Source organism: Delphinapterus leucas, chromosome 2, assembly GCF_059928025.1.
Source record: "Delphinapterus leucas isolate spDelLeu-1000000601 "Yukka" chromosome 2, BTC_Dleu_Yukka2, whole genome shotgun sequence".
Taxonomy (NCBI): domain Eukaryota; kingdom Metazoa; phylum Chordata; class Mammalia; order Artiodactyla; family Monodontidae; genus Delphinapterus; species Delphinapterus leucas.
The window spans coordinates 2,180,777-2,196,353 of record NC_143130.1 but is presented as its reverse complement, the minus strand read 5'-3'; the positions used below and the strand labels follow the sequence as shown (position 1 = coordinate 2,196,353).

Sequence of the window (15,577 nt, the reverse complement as noted above, 5' to 3'; positions counted from 1 at the left end):
GGGAGGAGAGAGAGAGCAACGTGTGAGCAGAGGACCAGCGAGGCCAGGACTGTGGGCTGAGATGAGACAGAACGAGTGAGACAGGCAGGCGGAGGCACGGTGGGGGCGATGGAGTGGACGCCCCGGGTAGCCCCTCCTGGGCACCGTGCTGGCAGGCTTGAACTGCAGCGGTGGTTGGTACCGCGTATGGAGGGGGGGCAGAAGGGAGGAACAGAACCAGGAAGCGGGCTCGGCGTGCAATGCGAGAGCCTCGCGGGCTGCACTCCCGGCCAGGGAAGGCTCGTGGGTCACGGCCAAGGCGGGAACAGTTTGGCCTCCCGTCACCATGAGCGATGGGGCAAGGTGTCGTGAATGCATCTTCTAGAACACCCAGTCCACTTGATGTCGACCCGCACCCACTCCTCAGGCCACAGAAGGAAAAGTCTTGCGGGTGATTCCGAGTGTCCTGCCTGGGGAGCTCTGCACCCATGGGCTCCCGGGTCAGCACACAGCCTCCTCGTCAGCCCTGACGGCCCAACTTCTCCTCCAGGAAACCGTGCAGACCCCCTTCCAGCGGGAACTCCCTTACGAGGGCACCCCTACCGTGTCTGTACCTTCTCAGCCGCCTTGCATCCCATACCAGGCTCACTGCCCCAAATCCCCTTCTAATTGTACCACCTGCCTGCCTGGAAACGCAAAGTGATCCACAAGGTGAAAATAAGGCAAAGTAGAGATGCGCGTCCTTGCGGTGTCATGCTGGAGCCTGATCCAAAGGCCCTTCCAAGGATGGTTCAAAACCCATGCCTTTGCTGGCCTAACCATTTGCTACAGATCAGGACCTAAATTCACTGAAGTTACTTGGAGATTTATGCCAGATAGTGATGCAAATTATTTCTGTCGGATAGAAAAGTCAACCCCAAGCGGTATGGCTATATGGACATAAACCAATTTAGAAAACTCTAACCTGGTGTCTAATTCCACACGCTTTCTTCAGTGGCTGTAAATACTGTACTTCAAACGCTCTTTAAATCAGCTCGTCTGTTTGTTTCCTCATTAAGGAGTTAAATAAATCTTTGACACAGGTTTATTCTGTTTTTATGCATTTGTGTTTTTAACATTTGGGAAATTTGACACTTTTAGATATTGTTTCATAGAAAGGCCCCAATGGGCTTCCTTGTTGAAGCCCATTAAACTGTGTCGCCCCCAGAAGGGTCCCATGTTCTGCTTGGTCCCAGGCATGCGCTTTCCTGGGTCCCAAAGTCAGTCTCCAGGAGCGAGAGAACGCTGTCTCTGGTGACTCTCTGGTTTTCTGGGGTTTCTTGGATTTTTGGTTTTAATATTTCAAATTCTGATTCTATGTTTCTGCTTTTGTTTCTGGTCTGTGTAACAGTCTCTTTCCACTGCCCGTTCCAGTGAAACCAGTTTTTATCTTGGGTCACTAGTTGGCCTTGACATTCTTCTCATGTGTCAGGAAACTCTGGGTCTGGGTCACACTGTCTTCAAGACCGGTGGGTATCTGACCGCTAGGCTGGTCTCCACTGCATGGGGAGAGAACACCCTGTGTATTTGGTCTGTGCACAGCTGCTAAGTTAAGCCTCCTTGGTGAAAGCAGGGATTGGAAATCTGCCTTTATGGGCTGATCTCTTGGTGACCCGTTATGGTCTGTTGGGCTGGGTGGATGATGGGAGAATCTAGTTTGTTAATTTTTTGTTGTTTGTTTATCTATTAGGAATCAAATCGATTAAGAAAATATTTCACGCCCACTGGAACGGAGAATGGCTCTTTGAGAACTGGATGGGTGAGTTTCACTATTTCTGTGATTACCTTTGACCTGCAGCTCAGCGTATAGAACTACAACTGCAAGTTCTTGGTGGTTCTGTACATCTGTCATTGAGAACAAACTCTGTTTCTCGTTGTTTCCGTGTGAAATATATTCTGGAGAATATTAATAAATGTGAGGATATAAATTTGATGATGTATTTTCTAAAAGAAGTTCTATTCAGATTGGTTTATAGAGAATTGTAAACACTTACCTGTATCTAATATTCCCTGAATTTCTAGAAAATAAAGAAACTGAACTTCTAGTACTTTAGATGTTCTGGTCTTTTAAGGAAAAAAAAAGGTCCTCTTACAGAAACTGCTAGTTCAGAAATCTTTTAATTAAGAATCTCAGTTCACATAAGCAAGGTGAATTGTTAAATAAATCAAACTGGTTTAATAATTTTGGTTTAAAAACCAGCTGCATGACTTTTCCTCGATTTTATAAGCGTGGACTATAATACAAGGATACATTTTACTTAAAGATTTGGATTTGTTTTCTCATAAGAGACTACTTATAATGTAAGCTTCCTGAGGTGTTTTTTTTTTTTTTTAACTGGTTTCCTGGTCAGGTAAACTGACATTACTTCTATGTAATGTTTAAATTAAGAAAAGTATAAAATTACATGTTCAACTAATTTGAATTCTAGTTCTGACAATTTTTATATCAACTTTTACTATATTCTATAGTGTATCAGCTTAAATATGTCTCAGAATCCTTAGTTAACCTAAAACCTTGAATTAATATTAAATCAAGGTAATTAATGGACAGTTTTTGGACGCCTGAACAATTTTTTAAATAAGATAGACTGTTGAAACACTATAATGTAGAATATACGGCCTCCTTTTAACCAGGATAAATTAGGCAAAGTAATTGTGCAACCAAGGTCATGCCTGGAATGTCACCATTAAAAATTTTTATTTTATCAGATATGTATGTATATATATCTACATAATTTCTATATATATATATATATATATATATATATATATATAAATTTTTTTAACGAGGAGCCTGTATTTTCATTTTGGACTGAGTTCTGCAAATTATATAATCAGTTCTGTATGTATTTGTGTGAATGTACATGTGTGTACATACACATATATGTATTCATATCTTTGCTTGTTATTGTTACATATAACAATATATATAAGCTGTTCCTTTGGGTTTTACTTATCAAACATGTTCATTTTCTGCCATTTTATAAACATGTGTAAGGATGTAGGTAGCTGTAGGGGATCCTAGTACGTGTGTTTGTGAGATTTGCGAATCTGCTGAAATACTTGTGTAGGACAGAGAATTTTCAATTACTTACCTTTAAGTTTTCTCTCTGGTTCAAGTTATACTTTATATGAATATATAATCAATATAATATGTTTATCTGAGACTGTATGAGGAATAATAATGGCAAATAAACACAACTGTATGTGCAAAGTAATAAAATGTGTTTTTACTTTTCAAGAGAGAAAGAGGATAGCTTTGTATTAAAGTGTCAGGTGGCTCCAGAATGTGGAGGACTTTAGTAAAGGGTAGAATGCTAGTGGCTGCAGCACCTGTGGAAGGTGTGGGTGGAGGTGATTGATTTGCCTTGGATTATAATACCTGGAAATAACAAATCTAAAAAAGTGTAAGAGTGTGTCTGAATTTGCCAAACTCTACTCAGTTCTCATGGGTTTATCCGTAAGATAATTTTATTAAAAGTTCTGTGACTCCCTTCCTGGTAATAGACCCATGTAAAACTAGAATTTGGTTTCCTTTCTGTTAAAATGACTATAGGTCTTAGAATATTTTATCTGCTCATAATAAGCAGTAGCAAAAGACCTTTCTTTACCTTTATCATAATTTTCCTAGGCAGGTGAGATGCCATATGTTAGGAGTAACTTTTTGTGCTTCGTGCTGACTTTTATCTTGATTACTTTTAAAATTTCAAAGTTCCTCACATCTTAAAGAACTAAGATCCCTACCTAACAGCTGTGTTATCTTCTCAGTGTATTTTGAAATATCATATTGTCATTTTGATGAATAAGTAGTCAAGCTAAAATCACATTTTTCCTAGGTAACTATGATCCTTTCAAAACCCCCTCTAATAACTTTAAAACTTAAATGAAAAATTAAATGTTGCCCCCCGCACTGTTTAATATTTTTTAATTTCAAAATAGATTTTACACCTAAACTATATATGTTATTTCCCAGAAGGTCCCTGGGCAATTACAAAGATTCATTCTTTCATATTATATACAGAGGGATGATAGAAATGATTGGGTTTGTTTGTACGTTGTCTGTTTGGTAAATAGGTCAACACTAACAAGAGTTACACAGGAAGACAGTCAAGTGAAAAGAGAACTCAGGTTGCCCAAGTTAAATTTTCACAGGTAGTATGTTATTAATATAAATATATTTCAGAGATTTTACGTTTGACAGGAGCTCCTGCAGGTCTGCCAGCGCTCTCACTGCCTATAATACATCCCTCCCTGAAGGTAGCCACCAACCAGAGCCTTGTGGACCAGTGAGGTTATTACACTTAGTAACTGTAATAAATTAACCATCACTATTCAGAGTTTTTCTCAACAGGTGGTTTTTGCTTTCCCCTCGTATTTGCCGGAATTTTCTATAATATCCAGGTTAGCAATTGGATCTTTAACCAAGGATAGTCTCGAAGCATTAGTGGAAAGGCTTATAGCAGGTGGGCTAAACTATTGATTCTTGGCAAAATACACTCATGCGTACAGGTTTGGGAGTTTAATCAAGGTGGCATCACTTACACAACTCTGACAGCTTGTATCAGACAAGAGTCACGTTTCTCAGCTCTCTCCAGTCCAAAAGCAAATAACTCTGCAAAAGCAGTTTGCTGACCCATGAGCCAGTGGTACAAGAATTAGTTAAAGAGAACTGAACAAACAGATGAAGGAGATTTAATTGTGTGGGGTTTTTTAAGGATTATTGAAACTGTTTTTAATATTTTATTAAAATAAAATATTTTATTTAAAATAATTTTTTAATAAATAATTTAAAAAATATTTTATTTTAAATAAAATAAAATAAAAAATTTGATGTCTGTATGGGGGAACTCTTCTTTTTCGTGGTAAAATATATATGGCAAAATAACCATGCTAACCATTTTAAGTGCACAACTTCATGGCATCAAGTACACTTAAAATGTTGTGCAACCGTCACTACCATCCATCTGCAGAGCTTTTTCATCATCCCAGACAGACGTTCTAGACCTGTTAAACAATAACTCTCACCACCCCCCATCCCAGCCACTGGCACCCACCATCCTACTTTCTGTGTTTGTGAATCTGACTACCCTAGGTGCCTCATATAAGTGGTATCATACAATATTTGGACTTTTGTGACGGGCTTATTTCACTTATTTCACAATAAACCTTAATGTCCTCAAGGTTTATTCATGCCGAAGCATGTGTCCGAATTTACTTCCTCTTTAGGGCTGAATAACATTCCATTGTATGGATAGGCCATGCTTTGTTTATCCATCCAACTGTCTGTGGACTTTTGGGTTGCTTCTTGCTTCAGGTTCAGAAGCCGTCTCTTTCCCCATCGTTCTGACAGTTTAGGCAGGCTTGTCTTTTCCATAATCTATGAAGGTTGTAGATTTCCTTTATCTGCCAGGGCCGGCTCTACTGGGGTTTACATAGCTTGCACCAATTTCCAAGCTCACTCATCCTCAACTCATAGAATGTTAGAGCTCAGCGGAAGGCCTGCCTTCCCTCAGTTATAAAGAGAAGCTGAAGCTGAAAGAGAAAAGGTTTAGGTAGATATGATAGAAATACTGTAATTTATGTCTGGCCGTGTATTGACATACGATCTCTTCCTGTCCATGTATCTTTTTTCCGTATGTTTGCGTCTTAGACTGTAAGTTCCAAGGCTATAAGGACCATATGTATGATTTCTCTCCCTGCATCTTTACTGTTTCCCCAGAGGTGAACGGGTATCGTGTAAGTACTTTTCGATGGGGATGAAACAAAGGAAGAAATGTTTCTGGAAGCAGACATTCTGGACACTTCCAGAGAACTCTGTTCAGAGGTCAGAAGGTGACTATTCCTCTGTCTGAAACTGTTTTAACGAACCCTCCCTCCCTGGGGAGATGATTCAGCTCATCCCTGTCTTTAAGCTCGGCCCAGATGCTTCCCTGAGGCTCTGCTTGGGGAAGTACTATCAGTGTCACTACCTAGGAAGATTTTTGCTTGGAGAAAAAAGTTTTGTTACTTTTGGCAGATATAGCTAGAGAATGGCCAAGAAAGGATGTGACATGAAAATTCAGCAATTTAATTCTGAAAACCCCGTGGTTTCAAGGCTGTTCATTTCTTGTTAGAGCTTTGTTTTTCCTCTCTGCTCTTAACAAGTGGACTTCCAGGGGAATATTTCTTCTTACAAATTAAGGAAATTTTCAGAGCCAAATTTCAGGTCTTTCCTGATCTAAAATAAAAAACAATGAAAGGATAGTGGGCTTGGCTTTGAATAGTAGCCAGGGACACTACCCAAAAGGATGACTGTTATCACACTTCCTAACAAAGCAATGCTATTTTTGAAAAATAAATTCTTTTGTTATTGAGGAAAATCTAACACTTTTATGGAACCTCTACTTGGAGGTTCTCGTAAACATAATTCTAACTTTTAGAGGAGATGGGAATGGCACAGTGCAGGGAACAGATTTCTTTCTAAAGCAAATTTGGAACCAAAGCTAGAGATGCAGGTATTACGGTATTTGACCCCATCCTCCTTGAGGTCTCCTGGTGTAACGAGCTTAACCCAGTTGTCCTTGACTCCTGGCTCCTTGTCACCAAGGGGAAAGTCACCGCTTGAGCCTCAGCTTCCTCTTTGGTGAGATGGGGTCGTCACACCAAACTCACTGAAATGCTGGGAGGATCAATTAAATAGGAGGTCAAGAATAGGTAATATTTGGGCTTCCCTGGTGGCGCCGTGGTTGAGAGTCCGCCTGCCGATGCAGGGGACATGGGTTCGTGCCCCAGTCTGGGAGGATCCCACATGCCATGGAGCGGCTGGGCCCGTGGGCCATGGCTGCTGAGCCTGCGTGTCCGCAGCCTGCGCTCCACAACGGGAGAGGCCACAGCAGTGAGAGGCCCGCGTACCGCAAAAAAAAAAAAAAAAAAAAGAATAGCTAATATTTTTTGAGAGCTTACTATGTGCCAGGCACCTATGTAAGGACTTAACACATCAATAATTTAAGGACTTAACACATATTCTATCACTGAATCCTCACGACAGCCTCCGATGCAGAAACTATTTTTCTTCACCATCTTACAGACCCCTATCTGTAAGACTGAAGCACAGAGAGGGCAAGTTACTCACTCAAGGTCTCACAGCTACTAAGTGGTGGAACCCATGGTCAAATCCTGGCTATCCAGCTTCAGGACTGTGTACCCAGACGCTGGGCCATGTTCCATGCCCAGACTGCACGCGTGGATGTATCTAATACAATGTCAAATATAGTGAGTATTCAAGTAATTTCAATCTCGTGCTTACAGATACCACAGTCCGTTGGATGCTGTGTTGTGCCCCCAAGATGTCCCTTTGGAGGAGGACTCACTGCCCAGCTGCTGGCAGTGCCCCTGGGGGCACCCCTCAGCTGTTGGCCACCTTTGGTGATTGGCTCTGCTGAACTGAGCTACCTTGTCCAAGGTCATGGTTCCTTCCGGGGATGGGCCACAGCCAAACGATGACTGGCCTGGGGATGTAAAGGCCTGCCTGGCTGCTTCCCCACACTCAGGACAGCTTTGCAGGCTCATCTCGTCTTCAGAATCCCCGCAGCCCCATCTGAGGCCACCCCTAAGACTGCACCGCCGCTTGCCCTCCCCCGTTTGATCCTGCTTCCAGCCCGTCCCTTCTCTTCCGCAGGTGTCGATCCTAAGAGCATGTGTCCTCAGAATCTTCTTCTGTGCAGAAGTGCACCCCAGCGGCTGCCTCTAGAACCCAACCTGTGACCAGAAAGCATTTCCCAAACATATTGGAAACGGAATCTTCATTTCTTTGAAACACCTACCCCCTGGGGAACATTCAAGAAGACAATCTTGGGAAATGTAAATCCAGCAGAGGAAATACTTGCAACCCAAAGAACTGATGTGTATTCAGACTTGTCTGTTGATTGGCTATTTTGATCTTGATCAAGCTTCCTATTCTGCGGGAGCTTCAGTCTATCATCGTAAAATGAGCACAATAAAATCCACATTCCAGGAATGCGAACAGACCTACCAGTGCTGAGGTGATCTGTCCAAAAGGCTCCACGAAGCAGGCATTTTTGCCTGGTTTATATACTACTATGTCCCAAGTGCCTAGAACTGTGTCTGGTACGTAATAAGCGTTCGATAAATATTTGAATTCATTAAGTAAATAACACACATCGAACCTTGAAAGTTTTTATCGAGGTATATTTCCAGTCCATATTGTTGAATCGGTCATTTATGAAAAGAAAAACTGAAGATTATTTTCAGAAGATCTGCTTGCTGACATTTCCCGTACTGACTGGGGAGCCATAAAAATATCGGCACCATTACTGCTGAGGTTTCGTGGGCAACGTCCCACACACCTTTAAGTGCAGCTACCCATTTAGTTTGCTGACCCTTCCTGTAATTTTTGGTGTAGGTCATATTCTCAAGCAAATAAGCCAGAGAGTCACTTGCATTGACAATTGTATTAGAGTAAAGCAAGCTTCATAAAGTCCCAGTGAAATGAATTTTGAAGGCTTATTAATTTGAACTGTAAAACCTCTTGAAGCTTACTGAGAAGAATCAAAATGCCATGCCATGCTGGCCTGCTGTAGCATGAACAGGACAAAGAAATTCCAGCTTCATTTAGCACATCCCAAGGCTTATGTGGTGAGGAATTTCCTGCTGGCAGTGGCATCAGAGAGCCACAGTGAACAGAATTCTTCAAGGCGGCATTGTCTGAGTTGGACTTTATGCATGATTTTGCTAAAAGACATAGTCTCGTCCCAGAGGAAGACTTTCAGCTAACAGCAACAGGAGGTCTAACACCTTCTAGAACCAGGAAAGGTTTGGGGTCTTGCTCTTGACTCTGAGGCATAATTTCGTGGGAGAAAAACACACCACCACAAACTTCTAGAAGAAGAACAAATAAAAGATCCCATCAAGTAGAAAAGGGACCAAGAAGGAGGCTACTAATTGTAGCCTGAGCTTGGAAAGACATCTCGAAGAAGCTGTCACCTGAATTGTGTCTTGAAGACTAAATATGATTTCTGATGGAGGGGTCATGAGGGAGGGGCATTCCAGGAACAGTACAAAGGGTACAAGCTGGAAACCGATCGAGACAGGATACTGGCGCCAAAGGCTAATATGATGGGCAATGAGAATGCACCGATGGTGCTGGGAATTAAAGACTTACGAACATTTCATTACCTGTGATTGGTCACTGAGTTAGGAATGATCTCTTCTAGTTCTCACAGTGTATCTCATGCCCCAAGTCTTCAGCCAAATCTTAGTTCTTCTGTTCTTACTCCGTGCACTGGCTGGACTCAAATGAGAGCTTTGCTCACCTTGCCTGCTGGGCGTTGGGCACTCGGGCCAGGACGTTAACACAGGGAGAGTCTCCAGGAACCGTACACGATTGCCAAGAGGCCGGCAGGGGAGGGCGGGGCCAGCAATGCAGACATGTGTCTACAGGACGCACTGCGCACGCTGGGCCACATCTTAAACCATAAAGAGGATGCGGTCAGTGTCATAAGAGTGTCCCCGAGTTGATATGACAGGCTGAATTCCTTCATTCAGTCCAAGTACCTTCCATAACCAAAACATCGGGAATGACGTGGGGATGATAGAGATGAATGTGACACTTGTTTTAAACGGAGCTGGCAACAAGTCGGGCACTCTACACACAGCTAGGACATTTTCCATTCAAAACAGTCAAAATGAGCAAAAGTTTGAGTCATCTGAAAAGAAAGAAAAAAAACTTGCTTGCGGAGGCTTATTTCCCAGCCTTGTGGATAAGCCTCATGGACGGCTTATTTCCCAGCAGCATTTCACGATGAATCATCGGATCTGCTGCGCAAGGCTAGGACCAGGTGCTCATGGGTTGATTGCCAATTGAATGGGTTCTGCTTTGCTTTTGTTTTGCGCAATAAAACGGGTAAGCACCGTTTTTTCCTCCATTGGTAACTCAACTTCGTCGCAGAGAACGGGTGCTCCCTCCCCATTCCCTGTTCCAACTCCTGGCACTGCCGTCCTGAGCCTTCCAGACTGGAAATGGGGGGCGTCTTCAAGTACGTGGGCCTCTCACTGCTGTGGCCTATCCCGTTGCGGAGCACAGCCTCCGGACGCGCAGGCTCAGCGGCCATGGCTCACGGGCCCAGCCGCTCCACGGCATGTGAGATCTTCCTGGACCGGGGCACGAACCTGTGTCCCCTGCATCGACAGGCGGACTCTCAACCACTGCGCCACCAGGGAAGCCCTCAAACATACTTTTTTAAATGTAGCCTTTCCTGATTTCTCCTGATGCCACCTTTGTCCCCTGCGAGTGTCTCTGTTGTCTGTCGCCCTAATCACTTTTTAAGGTCCTCGAGTGAGAAACCTGTCACCCTGGGCATTACGTTATCATTACCTAGAAGCCAAGCCCAGAAGCAACACCATTCACTGCTCCTGGAGGGGATCCCCTCTGCTATGGGCTTTACCAGTGCGACGCCCCGAGCCCATGAGGGGCAGGTCTCCACAGGAAAAGCTCATTGCAGCTGGTTCCTGGAGAGTAGGGGATACGTTTTTTCTCTGAGGTTTTTGTTTTGTTTTTAACAAGGAAGCTCTGGTCACGACGAATAAGCCCTTTAGAGGACACTATTTCTTTCCTTCTCTTTCTCACGTCCCCCAAAAAGAAGGCGGAAAAAAACCCCTGCAGGGTGAATGGAAGGTTTACGAAGATATTCAATTTTTCAGAATTTTCTAAAGCAGACCACAAATCAGCCTAACTGATTCCAGTCGTGGGCTGATGTGAGTCTAGGTTCACATGTTCTCTGCCAAGCAGACTGGGTCAAGTTTTAGCCAAGTCTGCATATGGCTGGTGTTCGGTACATATTTGTGATGGATTGACTGAGTTCTGTGTGCCAAATCCAGTCGTTTCCAAAGTGAAAAAGAGCTAACGATGGCTCTCTCTTTTCCTGTGTGAAGGAGTACGATGTGTACAATATTCCGTAGGTCCCTGGGACCGGCCTGAACGTCTTCCAGTGTATTCAGATCCCTGATTTGTTCACACTTAGAGGATGTGGTAGGAAAGCAGAAGATAGAATTTCTCGATTCGACTCTCAAGCGCTAATTAGTCTCCGTGAAGCCCGTGGTTTCTCCTGCCTCCTTGTTACCAGTAGGCTCTTTAGAAAGGGAGGCCCTGACCTTCACAAGTGAACACATGTCCCCTGCAAGTCAGTGCTCGTAAAAGGAACCGGCTGCATAAGCAGAAGTGGGATTTGCTGAAAGTATACTGGGAAGCTGAAAGAATTGGAAAAGCTGGGAATCAGGTTCAGGGACGCCATTGCCACCCAGAAACATCTCATCGTGGACCAGCCCAGGGTGAGACCCACCATCTCTCCTGTGGGTCTGGGGTCTCCACTTGCTCCGCCCTCCTGGCTGGAGCTGTGATCGCTCCTCTGCCCCCGGAATCTTGCTCAACGGCCCCCCGCTCCAGCGACACTGGTTGCCTGGTCCAGTGTGGAGAGTGACTGAAGGGCGAGGCCAAGGTCACAGGCCCACACTCTTAGTTGGCACTTGAGGACGTGCCATTCTCGGGGGATCTCACTACTCACAGTTTGGGACGCGGAGGAAAACGTAAATCCGGCATCGCCTGGCTCCCACCAAGACCCAGGGCCGGGGAACCTCGCTTCACACAGGGAGGGGCTCGGACGCAGAGTCGCCAAGAAGAGTGACGATGTCCGGACTCCTTGACCAGGTACGCAGCACTCACTACGATATATGTCCGTGCTGTTTGGTCTATGAAACTCCTTAGGGAGCAGCTGGGAACAGGATGTGAGGGGAGAGGCTGAGGTGACTCCCAAGCACGTTTTGGGGCCCCCCATGCAGTCCCAGCAGTTAAGGTGCCCGAGTGCCCACGTTGTACCCAGCATGGCAGGAGGGGACCCTCATTCTGTGGGGCTCTTTGTACCCCTGGTTGGGAGAAACAAGTCCACCTCTCAAACCAAATGGAGAATTAGGACGGCATCGCAAATTTTGTACCAACCTCCTGGGGACCTTGTGAAATGTGCAGATTTAAGGGTTGAGGCTGGGATCCTGCATTTCTGACAAGCTCCCGGGCGACGCTAGTGCTATAGTTCGTGGACGTACCTGGAACAGCTGAGCACAAGAGGACAGCATGTCACGAGTGCCACAAACCAGGAGAGCATTTGGATGGATCACAGCGCCACGGACCTTCTCAGAGGGGAGATCCCAGCCTTGACAAGCAGGCAGGAATTCATTAGGTAGCCTGGGTTGGGCCTGGATGTGTGTTACACCAAGTCCTGGTTTGCCCTGGACTGTCCTGGTTTAAGTGCCGAAGGCCCCGTGTCCTGGGAACAAGTGACGTGCTTCTCTGATATCTGCCTGGTAACACCAGCCAAAGTCACACAGTCACCACGTGTTATTTGCTTGACAGATTGGCCAAGTTTACACTCTGGAGGCTAAAGTCACAGGGAGTCTGTTTCACTTCTGGTCTTAGTAAAGGCTCGGAAAGGAAGCACTGATGCTTTTGATATTTTTTTCCTTAATATCATTGTGATATCAATGCTCACATCACTGTTTTACAGTAGTAGGGTTCTTGAGGCTTTCTTTTATTACCGAGAACATTTTAAATTCCTGTGCATATATTCCAACATGCGTATGAAATGTCAGCACCACTGTCGGAGGCCCCAGAAAAGGCAGTCTCAGTGCTGCCTGAACCATGCCGCCACAGTGCAGCGAATCAGCTGGGCCGGGGCATCCGAAGCACCTGAGCAGCCACAGCCGCCGAGACCCCGCCACGTCCCCGGGGTCACAGCTCAGTGCACGGGTTCAGGAAGCCGGCTTGCTCGTCACCTGGAGAGAGGCCCGTCCCACGGCTGAGGCTTGTCCTCAAGAAATGGGTTTATTTGCTATGATCAGTTTCCTCCTTACCCACAAGCATGTTTTCCATTCCTGGTGAGCCGGAAAGATGCTCATTAGACTTGACATCTAGGTTCCCTGCCCCAGAAACCCAAGCAAAGTCCAAGAAAGACCAGCTGCCCCTTTTCACGGAGCAGATCCTCCAGCCAAGCTGATAAGCACATGTGACCTGCGCATGGGCTGGAGGAGGCGAGGGGTCACCTGCACAAGCAGCATCCAGGTGCTGGTCCTGCAAACAGTCCCCTCCTGCGGGAACGCACTCCTATTGGAACGTGGAAGCCCCTGTTTCAAGAGCACAAGTCAGCCTGTTCTTCCTCTCCTGCCCCCTTCCCTTCTCTCCACCTCCTCTTCCCTCTCCCTCCCCCTCCCTCCTCCCCATCTCCCTCCCCTCCCCCTCTCCCTTCTCCCCTCCCCTCCCCCTCCCCTTCTCCCCTCTCCTCCCTCTCCCTCCCCTCCCCCTCCTCCCTGTCTCCCTCCCCATCCCCCTCCCTCCTCCCCTTCTGCCTCCTCCTCCCCTCCCCTTCTCCCCCTCCTCCTCCTGCCCCTCCTCTCCTCCTCTTTCCTCCCCCCACTTCCCACCCCTTGCCCCCCTCCCAGCCTCTCTCCTCCTCTCCCCCTCTCACCCCCCACACACTTCTCCCTTTTCGCTTTCCTCCTCCAGAACCTTGAGGGTGCCAGCTCCAGGTCTTGAAACTGTCACTATCTTTTCCAAGCTTGATCCCCCCGCGGAGCTGAGCGGCCTGTTCCGGTCCATGCATGGCTTGTGGTTTGAATCCCTAACGCTCCGAGCCTGTGGCTGCATCAAGTCCTAACCTGCAACCCGATCGCAGAAATCAACGTGTCTCCACGGGACCTAATTGTGACACGAATCCCACGGTTCACTGGACTCCCTCCTGGGCTTAACTCCTCTCCGAGCTACTCAGGGAAGTCACCCAAATTATTTTTCACCGATTTTTAGAAGATGGTGGGCAAGATTGGGGAATAAGCCGAGGGCAAAGGAAGGCTACAAATCGACCTTTGTCTGGGGAACATGCTGTGCTTTGGGAGCTGAATGTTAAAGAATTTGGGTGCATCTGAGACTCAGCGCTTGCTACAAAGATTAATCCGTCAACTCTGCTCAAAGCCCAGCCTCCCCCTGGATTCCTTCTCCTATTTGGCCCCGGGCTCTGACCACTATCCCAGGAGCACCGCCTTGGCTAACGAGCCTCACCGGCCTGGGTGGCTGCTGGACCCTGCACTCAGGGACTGTGACCCTCCAGTGGCTGCAGGGACCAGGGTGTGGATGGAGGGGCCGGCGAGGTCGTGGCGAGTGTGTCCCAGACTCGGGCTGGCCCCGCACCGTTTCTTCCCACCTGGAAGCCTGCAATTTCTGCTGAGTTCTTTCAAATATACACAGTTGTCTTTCTGTCTGATCTTGTTAGAAGTTGCCATCCCCTTCTCTCTGGGGCCGCTGTCACCTTTGTGACTGGGTTGGGGCCCCTGAGCTTTCTGTAGGAAGGGTTACTGCTCGATTCAGCAGAATCTCGCCATTGGTGGCGGTGTTGAGTGTTAAGTGCCCAGGAGAGCGGGGTCGTGGGCCTGCCGTGGGTTGCCACACCCCAGGGCGGGTCGGCAATCCAGGAGGCAAGGGCTGGAAATCTGGCAGCCCAGCCCTGCTGGGACTCACGGCGCCCCTTCAGGACACTCTGCCAGAGCCATTCCCGCTCCGTCCTGGGGCCCTGGGCAGGCCTGGAGAGGCTGGGGGAGCAGGCTTAGAGGAGCACAGGCCTCCAATCTTGACCCGAACGCGCATTAGCTGTGCAGCCTTGGTCAAGGTAGGCACCTCTCTGGGCCCACATTTACTCCTCTGTAAACTGGAGCTTATAGTCTCTCCTTCTGGAGGGTGATTGTGGAGATCGGATGACAGCCTCTGCACACTTCCTAACCTAGGATCTCGTCGACGGTTGCAGTAATTGCCCAGTAACGGACTCTTGGCTTAGAGAGCAGAAGGGAGAAAGAGGCAGGAAGCAGTGAATGGCGGCGAGGGAACGGCGAAAATATCAGAACAAATGCAGGAACTGACCCTTAACCTCGAGCCTTAGGTATGGTGTCTATTTGCATGAGGGATGTAAGCAGAGACAGCTTGCTGGAGCCACCGGGGGCATCAGGAAAACCACTCCTGAAAGCCGGGGCAGCTCCGCCTACAGCAGTTAGGAATGAGGGCGCTTGATTTGCACAAAGGACTCGAGGCCCTCGTAGGGGAGATGCCAGCCACCTCCTACATACAGTGCTCGTGGCTGACTTCTCCGAGACAAATAGCAGTTTTCTCAGTTTAGAACTTGGAGCTGATGGCTGGGAATGACAGGGGCCTTTAAACATTTTTCTCTCCCTCGATGGAACATCTGTCCCCATCTCAACTCACAGGCTCCTCTAGAAGCGTCCAGCCCTCTTGGAATTTCTCGTTACAATTCCAATCATCCCAGCTGTCGCTTCCAAGCACCACTATTTTTGCTAACAAGGGTCTGAGTGCCTGGGGACCTCTTTCACGTTGAGTCCACACCCTTGTGCTGGTTACACAGTCGCCCTGAGCTGAGTCAGGCCTGCAGAGTGTGTGTGTGTGTGTGTGTGTGTGTGTGTGTGTGTGTGTCTGTGTTGGGGTGAGGGCGTTGACCCAGCTCCAGGCCCCAGCATCACC

General features: G+C 46.9%; 1 long non-coding RNA gene across 3 annotated transcripts; it reads right to left on the bottom strand.

Moving 5' to 3' along the window:
• Positions 1-680: 680 nt before the first annotated feature.
• On the bottom strand, positions 681-13,795 carry LOC149749932 (uncharacterized). 3 transcript variants are annotated; one of them, XR_016391841.1, is made up of 3 exons: positions 13,568-13,795; positions 9,193-13,185; positions 681-5,550 (listed from the first exon to the last, which is right to left on the bottom strand). It is a non-coding gene; the product is annotated as an uncharacterized LOC149749932 (long non-coding RNA). The 3 variants fall into 3 exon arrangements; XR_016391839.1 differs by lacking the exon at positions 681-5,550 and having other exon boundaries at positions 5,557-11,783; positions 12,008-13,185; XR_016391840.1 differs by lacking the exon at positions 681-5,550 and having other exon boundaries at positions 5,557-12,936; positions 13,105-13,185.
• Between the last annotated feature and the right edge of the window lie 1,782 nt (positions 13,796-15,577).